Source organism: Lemur catta, chromosome 2, assembly GCF_020740605.2.
Source record: "Lemur catta isolate mLemCat1 chromosome 2, mLemCat1.pri, whole genome shotgun sequence".
NCBI classification, from domain to species: domain Eukaryota; kingdom Metazoa; phylum Chordata; class Mammalia; order Primates; family Lemuridae; genus Lemur; species Lemur catta.
In genome coordinates this window covers 50,872,523-50,888,001 of record NC_059129.1, presented here as the reverse complement: position 1 = coordinate 50,888,001, position 15,479 = coordinate 50,872,523, and the positions used below count along the sequence as shown (strand labels likewise).

The window sequence follows — 15,479 nt, the reverse complement described above, 5'->3', positions numbered from 1 at the left end:
GAAATATACCAAGCAAAGAAGTAAATTTTCCAACACCCCCTTTACCCAGACACACTCCACAGAAATGACCACTATTAATGGTTTGCTGTGGTTTTGTTCAAACATTTTTTATGCCTGGTTTGAATATTTTTAAAAGCCTTGATAAATTGCTTTCCAAAAGACCTGTGACAAGTCAGGATCATTTCTAAGAGGAGTGAGGTTTAAATGTTTTTCACTTTGTTTCTAAGTATAGAAATATACTATGTCATTGTAGAAAATAACATTTTCTTTAAGAAAATATTTAAATCACCTGTATTCCTACTATAGAGAGATGAATAATAGTAATAGTTTATTTATTTATTTGAGACAGAATCTCACTCTGTTGCCACTGTACTCTACCCAGGGCAACAGAATGAGACCCTGTCTCAAAAGAAATAAATGTGTTTGATACTTACTGTCTAATTGTTTCCCAGAAACAAATCAAATGTACACTCCAGTTTAATGGGGAAGGAAAGTGGGAAGAAGGCCAGGGATGCCTAGCACGTGGCCATTACTTATGGTGACTCGTGGCCAGCTTCATGTCTGATAGCTCTTCCAGCAGTCTGGGGCCCTCAGCTTCATGGATCCATGGCCTGAACATTCATTTATTCATGGAACAAGTATGTACTGAGCACCATCTCCTCATTCTGCATTGTGCTAAGTGCTGACGATACTGTACTGCAGGGCTGCGACAAACTTTCTGCCCTTGGAGAGCTTACATTCTGATGCACATTCAGAACACAGGCAGATAAACAAATGAGCATGTAATATAACGCTGACAGTGAAAACCTTACGAAGAAATACAAAGCAGGGTCTGGGCAGAGAATGACTGCCTAGGCATGATGGTGACGTTTTAATTGGGCTGGTCAGGGAAGATCTTTCGGATGCAGTGACGTTAGAGCCGAGAGTAAGATGTCATAGGAAAACCTAGCACAGTTCTCAGTCCTGGCTGGACATTAGAATTGCCTGGGGGAGCTTGAAAAATGCCAATGCCCAGGACATACTCCAGGCCAATTAAATCAGAATCTCTAGAGGAGGAACCCAGGCGTGGATATTTTTTAGTTCCTTGGGTGATTCCAGTATGCAGCCAGGGTGGAGAACCAGTGGTTTAAGGCAGCTCTATCCAACAGAAAAGTAATAGAAGCCTTATATATAATTTTAAATATTCTAGTAGCCACATTTAGAAAATAAAAAGAAACAGGGATATTAATTTAATTTTTGTTATTTTTTTGGTGCCATGACTTAAAATATATTAATTTTAATAATGTATTTTGTTTTACCTAATTTACCCAAAATATTATAATTTCATCATGTAATCAACATAACAGTAATTTATTTGATATTTTACATCTTTTGTACTAAGTCTTTGAACTCGGTGCATATTTTGCATTCACAAACACATCTCAGTTCAGACCAAGCACATTTCAAGTGCACAATAGTCACGGCACAGCTCTGAGGAAGCGCTTCCCAGGCAAAGGAAACTGCAGATACCGAGGCGTTAAGACACAAACAGATTCTTGAGTTTGAGGTTGGAGGCAAGTGTGGCTGGAGGGAAATAAAGAAAGATGGGAGTAGTAAAAAGTCAGGTAAAACAGACAGCCAGGGCCTGACATTTTGGATTTTATTCTAAACGTGATAGAAAGCTATTGGACATTGTCAATGCAAAAAATGGTTTGCTCTAATTTGCCTTTTAAAAGGACCCTTTACTGAATTGGAAACAGTTCTCACAGAGGCCAAAGTGAAGCAGGAAGGTCCAGATATAGGCTATTATATGAGCAGGGGTGAGAAATACAGATCGTTTGGATTTAAGAGGTCATTGGGCAGATGCTGAAAAGTGGGTTCATGATAGATCTTGCAAGGTAAACCCCAGGGCAGTTGCTGCTGGGTTGGATGTGGGATGTGTGAAAAACAGAGAAGTCAAAGATGACTCCAAGATTTTTGCCCCAAACAAATGGTGGTGGAGCTTGAGCTTGAGGTAGGGGGTGAAAATAGGTTTGCGAGGGAAATAAGAGTTCAGTTTAAGGATGGACTGCTCAGAATTGGATGTGTTCTCTAAAATCTAGAGCATGTATGTCAGCAGAGGCCCTAGCAGGTGGGGAAAGAGTAAAGGAAGTGTTCAGGCAATGGAGAACCCCATAAGGTAAGAATGTGGGTTGGGCAGGGGCCTAGGTGTAGAAAAATGGGAGATAAAACATGCTGCAGGGCCAGTCGCGGTGGCTCACGCCTGTAATCCTAGCACTCTGGGAGGCCAAGGCGGAAGGATCGCTCGAGGTCAGAAGTTTGAGACCAGCCTGCGCAAGAGTGAGACCTCGTCTCTACTAAAAATAGAAAGAAATGATTTGGATAACTAAAAAAATATATATATATAGAAAAAATTAGCCAGGCATGGTGGCGCATGCCTGTAGTCCCAGCTACTCGGGAGGCTGAGGCAGGAGGATCACTTGAGCCCAGGAGTTTGAGGTTGCTGTGAGCTAGGCTGACGCCAGGGCACTCTAGCCTGGGAAACAGAGTGAGACTCTGTCTCAAAAAAAAGAACAAAAAAACCCACTGCAGTTAATTATGATAGGCCTCGAATGCCAAACTCAGGAATTTGATATTTATTTGACAGACATTGTGGAAACTACTGGAAATTTTTAAGCAGTAACTAACATGATCAGAACTTAATGTTATACTGGCAACTCTATGTTTAATAGTATGAAAAATGCCCATGAGATAAATTTCACTAAAATTTTACATATAGTATGATTATAGCCAATTTTTAAAAATCTTATGTATGAAAGGAAAAAAGAAAACTCAAGTATTTTTTAAAAGCCTCATGTATTTAAAAAAAAAAAGACTGAAAAGACCGTTATCGAAATGTTAATAATAGAGATGGTTTTAGTGGTTGGTAAGTCTATGGGTGGGTTGGATTTTTTTTCTTTTCTTTTTGCTTCTCTGTATTTTCCAAATTTTCTTTAATTGAACATAACTACTTTTATACTGAGAATAAGTTTAAACTAACAACTTAAATGTCTGCAGGGCTGAAGGAGGGAGTAGATTGGATGGGGAGAGTAGAGGCAGGGAGATAGGTTAGGTTTATTGCAGTAGTCCAGTAGAAAGGGAAGAAACCAAAGGATGAATGAGGTAGGAGCCATGGGAGGAAAAGGGAAGTGGAAAATGTATTTCTTTCTTTCTTTTTATTTTTTTAGAGACAGGGTCTTGCTCTGTCACCTAGGCTGGAGTACAGTAGTGTGATCACAGCTCACTGCAACCTTGAATTCCCTGGCTCAAGCAATCCCCCTGCTTCAGCCTTCTGAGTAGCTAGGATAACAGGTGTGTACTACAACGCCCAGCTAATTTTTTCACAAAATTTTTTGTAGAGATAGGGTCTTGCTATGTTGCCCAGGCTGATCTCAAACTCCTGACCTCCAACAATCCTCCCACCTCAGCCTCCCAAAGTGCTGGGATTACAGTGTAAGCCACGACGCCTGGCCAGAAAATGTATTTCTTATCTTCGAATTGGATATGTACGGAAGCCTTACAACAAGCGAGTGCAGTGGTTAAGAGGTTGGGCTCTGGGGCCAGGCCGCTGGGGACTGAATCCAAATTTGGCCACTTACTTGGGCAAATGACTATGCTTTTTAAAAATCTGTAACCATTAACAATAATTATACCTTCCCCATAAGATTGTTGTAAAGAGTAGAGGGTTGAATACATGGTTACCACTTAGAACAGCGCTCAGCCCATAGCGGGCACTCGATATTCTAGCTGCTCTTTTTGTTACTCCCTTGGGCCTGCCCTCAGTGGAGTTGGTATTGAATGTAGATCACCCCGGCTGGAATGGATTAGCTGAGAGCTCTCATGGGATCTGTGCCTGTTTCCCAAGGGCATCCAGGAATAGTGGACATCTGTGCCAAGCTTGCGACAACACACTTGTCACCACACTGTCAGTGTCCTGACTAGGGTAGTTTCTGGCATTGCAGTGGGCAGAGAAACTGAGAGGTGAGAGAGCCCTAGGGCAACCTAATGACAAGCCATTTGCTTTGATGACCTCTTAATTTCACTTTTTCATACACAGAGGGTTTCTGCTTTAGGCAAGGAGTGGGGCCTCCTAAAGCAGGACTTACATCCCTGGGATGTGGGAGTCAGAAGAAGAGAGAGTTGGACTCATCATTTAAAATAACAGTTGTTCAGGCACATTAAAAAGCAATGTAGAACTATCTATTAAAAGTAAAAATTCCCAAAACATTTTCACTACAAGTAAAAATGGGCTGGGCATGATGGCTCATGCCTGTAATCCCAGCACTTGAGAGGCCGAGGCAGGAGGATACCTTGAGTCCAGGAGTTCAAGGCCAGCCTGGGCAACATAGTGAGACCCCCATCTCTACAAAAAAGTTTAAAAATTAGCTGGGCATGATGGCATACACCTGTAGTCCTAGCTACTTGAGAGGCTGAGGCAGGAGGATCACTTGAGCCCAGGAGTTCAAGGTTTCAGTGAGCTCTGATAGTGCCACTGCACTCCAGCCAATAGAGCAAGACCCTACCTCCCTTAAAAAAAAAAAAGTAAAAATACCCACACCCCATGATCCAGCAATTGGCCAGTATTCAATATGTCTCCTGAAGAAACACTTCTTACAACATATGCCAAAAACAGTCACACACAGGTATATTTCTCTCGGTAATGCTTGTAATGGCAAAAAAAGGGGGGGAGCGTGACCCCAATGTCCATTCACAATTAGCAAGACTAAATAAAACTGAGGTGTAAGCAGAATGCTGTGTAGCATTAACTGAATATCTGTAAATCAATAAGATATTACTGAGAGAAAAGGAGGAACACAAGGTGCAGACTGTGTAATACAGTGGAGTGGATAGACGGAGCTTACTGAAGCATCATCCCTAACACTTTGATTTTTTATCAGAAGAATGTACCTATATATTATGCATATTTTAAAAATCTTAACAGAGTTTTTTTTAAAAGAAGTTGGGCTGTCTCAAAAATTGTGAGCTCCCCAGGGTTGAAGAAGTTCACGCAAGGGCTGCACGGGCCCTTTGAGGGGTTGGTACAGGACTGTGACTCCAAATTAGTGTTCATCAGACGACGGACTGATTTTTCATATGAAAAAAGTCATTCCATTTAAAGTATAGTCCTTTGTTTGGAGCCCTCCCTAAGGTATGGTGTCCCAGTATTCTTTATTTTATGAAATGCAATATATAGAGACTATGGGTTTTTTCTCTAATAACCTTACTTGGCAACAGCCTTACTTTTTGGTCTCTAAAATTTTGGGGGAAATTTTATTTAGTCTTTGAAATGTAAATTTCTGGGACTTTGGGTTGTGGGGAAAGTGAATAATTTGGTTAGGCAGAATTAGGCACCTCTGAGTCCCCTTCTGACTCTGAGATGCTCTCATTTCAGGGCCACGGCCTGGACCCCTCATCCCAGTGAGTCATTCTACAAGCATGAGCTTTTGGAGGGGGCCTGGGTAAAGGATGAGGGCAGATCAGTGCAGATCTGCTGCGACAACTGTTGTACAGTTCTTTGCACGTACGTTCCTGGCAGTGAGTCAGTCTGTTTCAGGGACTAGTGCCCTGTGGCCCTGAGCGAACAGCAGCTTCCAGCATCCTCACGTTCGAATTAGCCAGCCTGTGCTGATGGGGAAGCTCTGTGCCCTCCGTGGGCCAGGAGGGTTGTTGAGCTGAGTCCGTCAGCGTGGCTACCCCCAGGGAGCATACAGTCTAATATCTTTCATATACATACAAAAGATAGTTTTGCTATCACAACTTCTCAGAGCCTCAATTTCTTCATATATAAAATGGGAATAATAATAATAGGATCTAAAAGCGACAGAGATGCATCTTTCTTTACCTCCCTCACCTCCATCCTGAGCTGGAAAGAAGAGACAGACTCAGAGGTAGACGATGTGATCAAAACAGAAGGGATGAACTGGGCATAGGGGTGGGGTGCGCTCCTGTAGTCCCAGCTACTCGGGAGGCTGAGGCAGGAGGATCGCTTGAGATCAAGAATTTGAGTCCAACCTGGGCAAACATAATGAGACCCCATCTCTAAAAATGTAAAAAAAAAAAATTTAATTAAAAAACGGAATCGATGGAGAGAAATGTGCAAAGTTACCTTAAAGAGACAGAATGGCTTTCAGACAACCAAGGCCTGATTGTCAGTGGGCTAGAAAATTAACATATCTACTAAGAAAGGTCCATTATCCCTGGATACCTAAAAGATAAAAAAAGCAATCAAGAGGTCACTGAGTGCAGAGGTGGCCTGCTGTGTGACCTGGTGATTTTCCCAGTAGGAGGGTCACCATGCCCAGCCCGGGCCCGGAACCCTTTGGCCGACCCCTAGTTCTGTGCCTTCACCCACCAATACCTTCGAGACGCCCCACTGGCCGCCCTGAGGGAAGGGCCTGCCAGCCAGACGCTCCAGCCCCTCTGTGCTGCCGCCGATCCCACTGCCCGTTTATACCTGGCCGTGTGGGGTGCGCCGCTGTCCCTGGGAGTGGAGGCCCCTCTGGGCGTTCTGGCAGGTCACGTTGCGGAGCCTGTGAGGCTGAGGAGGTGGGCCCAGGAATGAGGTGTCCCTGCTAAGGTCATCCCACCCACCTGGCCCACCTCCATAGGCAGCGCCCCGTGTCCCCCTGGTCTCACCTTTCCCTTGCTTGAGTCTCACCAACGTCCAGCTCGCTGTGTTCTTGTGCAGACACATCAGGTCGTGGAGGAGTCAGTGCTTTCTAAAAAGGGTTAAACATTGTACACACATAAATGACGACGATCATGTGTGTGTAAACTCTTTGAAAAGTACAACGTGCCATACGAATTACCCTCATTCCACTGGAGGCCAAGAGCTGTGGGGAACTGACAGTTAGGCTTCGGAGAAATACCAGCTTGGCCATGCACCCCCCATACCTCTGTCAGGGTTAAATTCGTAATAGTGCCAGAGTTTACCCAGAGGAAGAACTCGGATGGGAAATGAACCATGCTGTGGTTCAACAGGTGGCTGCCTCTCTGTGACCCTTGCTAAGTTGGGCTGTTGTTGAGTGGTAACGTGGGCACTTGGGACCCTCCGTCAGGAGCCCCCTGCGGACAGCCGGTGAGTTTCCAGTCAAGCTCACAGGCAGCAAACACCATCACGTGGCTCACTGCACACTGAGCTCCGGCTGTTGTTTTTCCACCAGACTCAAGTGAGCCCTCACAGCCCCCAGCTGCTCCTGTTCGAGGGGAGAGGGTTACTCCACGGTTAACCAGTTCTTGTTGATGACAACCCCCCTGCCAAAAAGCCCACCTGAGCTGCATGCATGTTGATGTCGCACAGGTGGAGCAGCACAGCTGTTCCTTTTCCAGGTGGCATGCTGTAAATGACTTGGATGTGTGCTTGTATTTAGACATCACTTATGGGGTTAGAGGTGGGCTGTGGGTGGAGGCACGATAATGTTATCTGAGCTGCGCTGGGTACTGTTCTAAGGGTTGTACATGTGTTATCTCATTTTATTTCTCACCCCGAGAAATCCCTGTGGGGTGTATCATGTTTATAGATGAAAAGACTGAGGAACAGAAAGCTTAATTAACTGCCCGAGATTATACAACTATTAGAGAGGGAGAGAACCAGGATTTAAATCAGGCAGGAAATCTGACTGTGAAGTTGGAGCTCTTTTTATTATTATTGTCATTTTTCCAATGCCCAACTAAGGCAGAGAGAGATTTGTCAAGGTCACGCAGCTGGCATGTGGTGGGTCTGGGAATCAAACTCACGTGAGTCCAACTCCAGGACTTACAGGGATAACTACCACTCTAGTCTGCGTTCACGGTTGCTTCTAATATTCAATCACAACGTATAATATTGTAGAACAGCAGTCCATATCAGATAGTGCAATGTTCTGTTATAGTACAATATTCTGTTTTAGGGCTGGGCAAGGTGGCTCACACCTGTAATCCTAGCACTTTGGGAGGCTGAGGGGGCAGGATCCCTTGAGTGCAGGAGTTCCAAGACTAGTTGTAGCCTGAGCAACATAGTGAGACCTTGTCTCTACAAAACATAGAAAAATTAGCCAGGCATGGTGGCACATGCCTGTAGTCCCAGCTACTTGCAAGGCTGAGGTGGGAGGATCGCTTGAGCTCAGGAGTTTGAGGCTGCTGTGAGCTATGATGACACCTACTGCACTCTAACCTAGGCAACAGAGCAAGACCCTATCTCATATTTTTTTTAAAAATTCTATTTTAGTAAAATATTCTATAAGATTGTAAATTATTTAATGAATCCTCTACGGTTGGACATTTTGGTTGTTTCCATTTTTTAACCATGGTAAATGCCAAGATTTTAAAAAAGAGAAATGATAGGAATGTTGTTTATCAGTTTGTTTTAAAGGATTTGGGGTAGATGAGCTGAGCTTTCAGAGGCTAGAAGAATTAGAGGCTTCGAATTGACTGCTTGAGTAGAGAACAAAATTCTGATTAGGAATGGTGCCAGTGTGGAGAGAAGGGAAGAACAGACTCTATACTTTAGCCCAGGGATTTGACATTGCCTGCGAAGACAGAAAATTTGGGGATGTAGTTCTCACTGTGGATATTTTAGTGTTCTCTGGCATTTTCCAGCCCAACCTGTCCTTGACATTGCACAGACGTACATGAGTGGGGCTGAGCACAGAGGGAGGCCGTTTTCTTCCCCAGCTTAGCCACATGCAGCCATCTGGAGTCACACCATCTGTCCATGCCGTGTCCCTTGCCCCTTCTGCCCCTCTCCAACTCAGTCTCCCTTTGAAGTTTCCCTTCAAGTTCTACCTCCCAGGTCCGAAACAGACACGGAGGCCCGAGACTATCATACATATTAATGTCGAGTCCTTGGCAAGGTACTGTGCGCTTTCCGGGTGCCATCTCTGCTATCCTCTCAGCAATTTCATGTGATGGGGAGGGACCCTTATGCAACCACCATTTTATGAAGGAGGAATAGGACGCTTTAAGAGGTTAAGGTCTTGGCCCAGTGCAGTGGCTCACACCTGTAATCCTAGCACTCTGGGAGGCCGAGGCGGGAGGATCACCTGAGGTCAGGAGTTCGAGACCAGCCTGAGCAAGAGCGAGACCCCTGTCTCTACTAAAAACAGAAAAACTTAGCTGGGTGTGGTAGCGCACACCTGTAGTCCCAGCTCCCTACTCGGGAGGCTGAGGCAGTAGGATCGTTTGAGCCCAGGAGTTTGAGGTTGCTGTGAGCTAGGATGATGCCACGGCACTTTAGCCCAGGTGACAGAGTGAGACTCTATCTCAAAAAAAAAAAAAGAGATTAAGGTCTTGTCCAAGGCCACATAACCAGGCCGGGCCTGGCGGAGCTGGGATTCAGGGCTGAGGCTGTCTAAACTGCATGGCCACATCATGTTCACCACCACATATACTTTGTAGCCTTCATGATATACAGAGGACATTGCAGCCTGGGGGAAAATCTTCAGAAAATCAGCAAGAACACATTCAGTTACCTCAATAGTATATACACAGGATGGGCTCACTTCAGTGTTGGAACTGGGAAGGATCCTGGAAGTATTTAATATCTCTTTTCTACCTTATCTGAAAATTGTGGCAAATGAGGTCCATAGAGATTGACCGACTTGTTTAAGGGCATGATGGTGGCCCAACCAGATTAGGACCAGGGTCTTCTGACACCTACCCTCTGGCTCCGCAGAGGCAACTAGCTCTTAGATCGACTTTGTAGGGAGCATTGGGAGCAAAAGTGTGAGTCTGTAAGCCAGGCGTAGGGGGAACAGGAGCAGGTTGGCAGTGCCAGTGTTCACGGGAGATGTGGAACTTCTAGCTCGCCATTCCCTGCTCCAGCTCACACCTGCATCCTGATTCCACTGTCCAGTTGGCTGGATGACAGGGCAGTTGGCTGGAAGGTAACGTAGTCTAGTGATTAAGAGCCTGGGCTCTGACATTAGACAGACCTGGATTCATGTCCAGGCAAGGCACTTTACTTCCCTGAGCCTCCATTTCTTTATCCACAAAATGGGGATTATGAATACTTATTGTCCAGAACTGGGCTCGGTGGTGCACACCTGTAATCCCAGCTACTTGGGAAGCTGACGTGGGAGGAGAGCTTCAGCCCAGGAGTTCAAGGCCAGCCTGGGCAACATAGGGGGTCCCCATCTCTGAAAAAACAAACAAACAAAAACTAAATACTTACCATCTAGAGCCACTGTGAAAATAAAATGAGATAATGCTTCTAAAGAAACTGGCACAAGTTTGTGGAAAGAAGAGAAGAATCTTGGATTGTTTGAGTTGGTGGAAAAAAAGAGAACACAAAACTGGTAACCAAATATATGATTTCAACAAAGGGCCAAGTATTTCTCAATTTCATCTGATGCATCATTTCTCACAGGCTCTGTCAGAGGGGCGCTCGCTTCCCTCTCCCCACGTGGACGCGCAGGGGTGGTGTGGGCAACGTCTCTCTGACCTGTCTTTGGTGAAGAATGAAGGAAGAGTTAGACTGACTTCAGGTCAAGGATAACACAGTCTTGCTTTTTACTTCCTGTCTTGAACGGGATGGAAGATTGAAAGGAAGTGAGATTGTTAATGTAAACTTGAAATCCAGATCCTTTCTAAAGGACATCTCCTGGGCTGTGTGACCTCAAATGAACCTCCCACTGTCTCAGTTGTCTCTTTACCACAAGCTTATTGAGATGGCCACATAATAGGCACTTTACAAACAGTATTTTATTTAATCCTCAAGACAAGCCTGAAAGATAGATATGGCCATCTGGGGTTTTTTGGTTTTGTTTTTAGAGGCAGAGTCTCACTCTGTTGCCCAGGCTAGAGTGCCGTGGTGTCAACTTAGCTCATGGCAACCTGAAACTACTAGGCTCAAGCGATGCTCCTGCCTCAGCATCCTGAGTTGCTGGGACTACAGGCACATGCCACCATGCCCGGCTAATTTTTTCTATTTTTAGTTATCTGGCTAATTTCTTTCTATTTGTAGTAGAGATGGGGTCTCGCTCTTGCTGAAGCTGGTCTTGAACTCCTGATCTCAAGCGATACTCCTACCTTGGCCTCCCAGTGTGCTAGGATTACAGGTATGAGCCACCACGCCCAGCCCCGTTTTATTTTTTTACATTTTATTTTATTTTTGGAGACAGGATCTTGTTATGTTGCCCGGGCTGGACTCAAACTCCTGGGCTCAAGCAGTCCTCCTGCCTCATGAGTAGCTGGGACTGCAGTACAGTGTCCACCACTGCACTGGCTCACCATCCCATTTTAGATAGAGGAGAAAACTGAGGTTCAGGGAGGTAAAGTAACTTGTCTCAGTCCACATAGCACGTAGTCAGGGAGTGGTAGATTTGTGATTTAAGCCTAAATCTGACACCAAAGCCCATGTGCTCTCAGGTATACCCAGGGTAGATTCAGGTTTTTTGTCTCCCTCTATTTTCCAGGCTGGAGGGCAATGGCACTGTCATAGCTCACTGCACCCTCAAATTCCTAGGCTCAAGTGATCCTTCCGCCTCAGTTACCCGAGTTTTGGGGACTACAGGCGTGCTGATTTTTCTTACTTTTTGTAGAGATGGGGGTCTCACTATGTTGCCTGAGCTTATCTTGAACTTCTGGCCTCAAACAATCCTCCTGCCTCAGCCTCCCAAAGTGCTGGGATTACAGAAGTGAGCCACCACACCTGGCCCAGATCCAGGTTTTACGGGGTCTAAGGCTTGTGCAGTTTGGGGAGCCTTCTTTAAACATTATAAAATCATAGATAAAAAGATACAAAAGTGACATGCTTGAAGCTCGGCCTCGGCGGGGGCGGGGGGTGCGATGGAAAGGGCAAGGGCAATATACGTAACCTAAACTTTTGTACCCCCATAATATGCTGAAATTTAAAAAAAGATACAGAAATGCATATTTATAGATTTTTGAATGAAATCACAACACATTAGAAAACACTTTAAAGGGGAAACATCACACAATCCAGAAAAATAACATACCATTTGTGTTAACTGCTTGAACTCCTCTACAATATCTTTTTTCCTATGTCTTTTGGCTGCATTCTCTTTGCAGCTTCATATGACAATAACTTTATAATATTTTCCATAGAGAGACTAAAAAAGATAATCCAATATTCCTCTAGCATGGTTGATTATTAATTTTTTTACTATTGATAGTTTAGAAAAGTTTATTTCAGATTCACAAGTCTGGTGATGCCATAAAAATATTAGGATTGGTGTCAAATTTGGGAAACCCACCATCAAAATTTCTTCCATATGTGAGCCATCAGATTTGGGGGCATTTCCTGTTCTTTGGTTTACAGCGATTCATCTAATAATCTTTGAGTTGGCGGTACTTCATACCCTGTTTGCTATCGGCTAAATGTTATCTTCGTTGATACCAGCATTTCATGACAAATCAGCAAGAAATTCTAATCTTTTCCAGTACAGCTTCTCCTCTGCTACCACTTTAGATGGAATGGAGATGGTTTACATTAATAAAAGACTCGTAATTGAACTCCTTTCTCATGAATCTCTGACTTTTAAAGGGAATTCATTACAAAATCCCAGATATGAAAATATTTGAAGCATTTGGAGTGATTTGGCCTACACAAGGGAAGGCTGAAGAAAGCAAAAAAATAGCCATCGTCAAGGACATGGACGTTAGTGGGGAGTGAGAACCACCAGGCCATCTCTGAGACTTTGATTCTGGGGTCTGAAGAAAGGCCAGGCAGCTGCAATTAGCAGGTCCTGCAAGTTCCCTAAAATGGACACAAGAGATAATAGAGAAATCTGTGAGTGATTACAGCTCCAAATCTCCTCTGTGTGGACTCCAGGTGTGATCTTCACTGCTCAGTGTGTGGTGGTCCAGCAAATGCTGTGGGAGCTGAGAAATGCAGGCTCTCAGGCCCTACTCGGAAGTATTGAATTGGAATCTGCATTGTAACCAAGTTCCACGTGATCTCTGTGCAGGTTATTGTCTCAGAAGCCTGGACTAGCAACTTCAGCAGGAACTTCCTGATGTGCCCTGCGCCAGCTTGGCGCTTGGTCTCTTTTCCTCTGTGCCTTTAGCCTTGGGAACGGGCCTCTCTTCCAGCAGTCGTCCCAGTGTGTTGATTCATTACATCTCTATTTCCCCTCCCACTGGACTGTGAACTGGAGGGCCTGAGGGATTCTTCTTTGATTTCCAGCTCCTCACAGTGCCAGGCACACAGGAGTTATCATCTATGGAATGCCCACTGTATGCCAGGATCCTTGCTTCTCTTAGCTCACGTGTCCCACACCTCAAGCTTGTAGGCTGAAACAGACATTATCCCCATTTTGTAGATGAAGAGACTGGGGTTCAGACACTTGCCCAGGGTCATAAGTGGCAGAGCTGGGAAACAAATCCATGGTGTTTGATTCCAAAGCCTTCAGTAGGGGATCAATAGATGTTTGTTGAATTACTTATTTACTTAATTTTTCAATCAAGTGTTCATTAGTGTTATTATTGAAGAGACTCAGAGTAAGATGAAGAACATGACGCTGTCTGGTCTTGGTGACTCTGCTGCCCTGAGAGTGGGGAGGTGACACTTACTCCTGCACCTCCCCACCCTTTCAAAATGTCCTTCTCTAAGACTCAGCAAAGAAACCATGCATGGGTCTGAAATCAGAGATGAGGCAAAAAAAAAACAAACCTCAAAAATGTTTTCTTTTCCTGGAGGAATTTCCTTTTCATGTCATTCATTCCTCTGCTAGGGAATCCAGGAAGCCTTTGGCCTGTGGTCAGCTGTGACCCCCAGTCTAGGTTCTCTGGGACTCACCCTCTCCTCCTGACTCCTCACTGGGCCTGGGGACAGCATTGCACTTTCTTCCTCTGTAGTCTCAGATTCCAGGCCTCTGGGGGCCTGCCCAGCCCTACTCTACTTAGGTTAGTCATTAAATCCTGATCCTGGACCCAGATTATCTGGGTTCAAATTCTGCCTCCATCTCTAAATAGCTGTGTGACCTTTGCAAGTCACTTCACCACTCTGTGCATCAGGTTCCTCATCTGTAAAGTGGGGATAACAATAAATTTGAGGATCAAAATAATTAATCTATGTAAGGCACTTACTCAGCACGATATCTGACACAAAGCATTGATATAACTGTTATAATTGTTTTTTGGTTTTTTTTTTTTGAGACACAGTCTCACTTTGTTGCCTGGGCTAGAGTGAGTGCTGTGGCGTCAGCCTAGCTCACAGCAACCTCAAACTCCTGGGCTTAAGCGATCCTACTGCCTCAGCCTCCCGGGTAGCTGGGACTGCAGGCATGCGCCACCATGCCCAGCTAATTTTTTCTCTATATATTTTTAGCTGTCCAGATAATTTCTTTCTATTTTTAGTAGAGACGGGGTCTCGCTCTTGCTCAGGCTGGTCTCGAACTCCTGACCTCGAGCGATCCACCCGCCTCGGCCTCCCAGAGGGCTAGGATTACAGGCGTGAGCCACCGTGCCCGGCCAATTGTTATAATTGTTAATTATGAAACAGTTAATACCTGAAGGAGACTTGGGTGAACTTGTGCTAAACTTCTCTTTCCATTTGGTCTAGTCACCCTAGAATTTGTGTAAATTCTCAATTATTCATGCTGTAGAGGGCTTATGGGGGCAACTGCAAATGAGTGAATAAATTAATAAATTAGAAAGCTTGGGTCGCTCTCTGAAAATGAGATTATTGTTATGGATGAAGAGTCATGACTCAATAGATTGTTGATTTGGGAATAACCACATGCAATCCAGGAGGGGGCTAGCCCTCTGAAAATTTCCAGTTATGGGATAGACAGACCTGCCTAAGAGACAGTTTACTGATAGACTGTGATAAAGTCTATATAAGATAATACAGACAACAGCATAATTCCTGTCTGGGACAGAAGGGGGCTGGGGGTGGGGCAGGGTTGTGGTTCTCAGCCCTGGATGTTTCAGAATCACCTGGGGATAAACATATGGAACCTGGACTCTGTGCCTAGAGATTCAGATTTCCAGTTCTAAGGGTAGAACAGGCCTCTCAGAATTCTTAAACTTACCAGGTGATCAGGACATGAAGTCTTGCAGTAAACGTAATAATAATAGCATATATTATGAACCGGGCATCTTAGGTATATTTTCTCTTACCCTCATAACCATCCCTGAAGGCAACATATATTACCCCCATTTTACAGGCAAGAACACTGAGGTTTAAAAAATATGGCCACACAGCAGAGCCCACATTTTAATCTAGCTCTGAGTCTGAAGTCCTTATTTTGCCATATCGCACACTGCAGGAGGTCGGCCTGCAGGAATCTTACCAGAAATTCAAATTAAGATGGTCAGCTGAGATGTAAACTCTAAAATCAGTACATAATAGGTCAGGGCAAAGATATGCAAACTGCTTTAAAGAGACACAAAGGCTCCAAGCCTGTGAAAGGTTCAACCTTAACCCCATGGCCTCTATTAACATATCTAAAGAAAGAATGTGTCCTTGGGGGTGGGAAGGTGCTTAGGCCAGTTAGTCTGGTACTTTGTGAGCAGAG

The 15,479-nt window shown here is 44.6% G+C and overlaps 1 protein-coding gene across 2 annotated transcripts in view; it reads left to right on the top strand.

Annotated features, from left to right (window-relative positions):
- CCND3 (cyclin D3) overlaps window positions 1-15,479 on the top strand; it is a 79,413-nt gene that overhangs the window by 37,330 nt on the left and 26,604 nt on the right. The gene's annotated exons all lie outside the window — the stretch shown is intronic.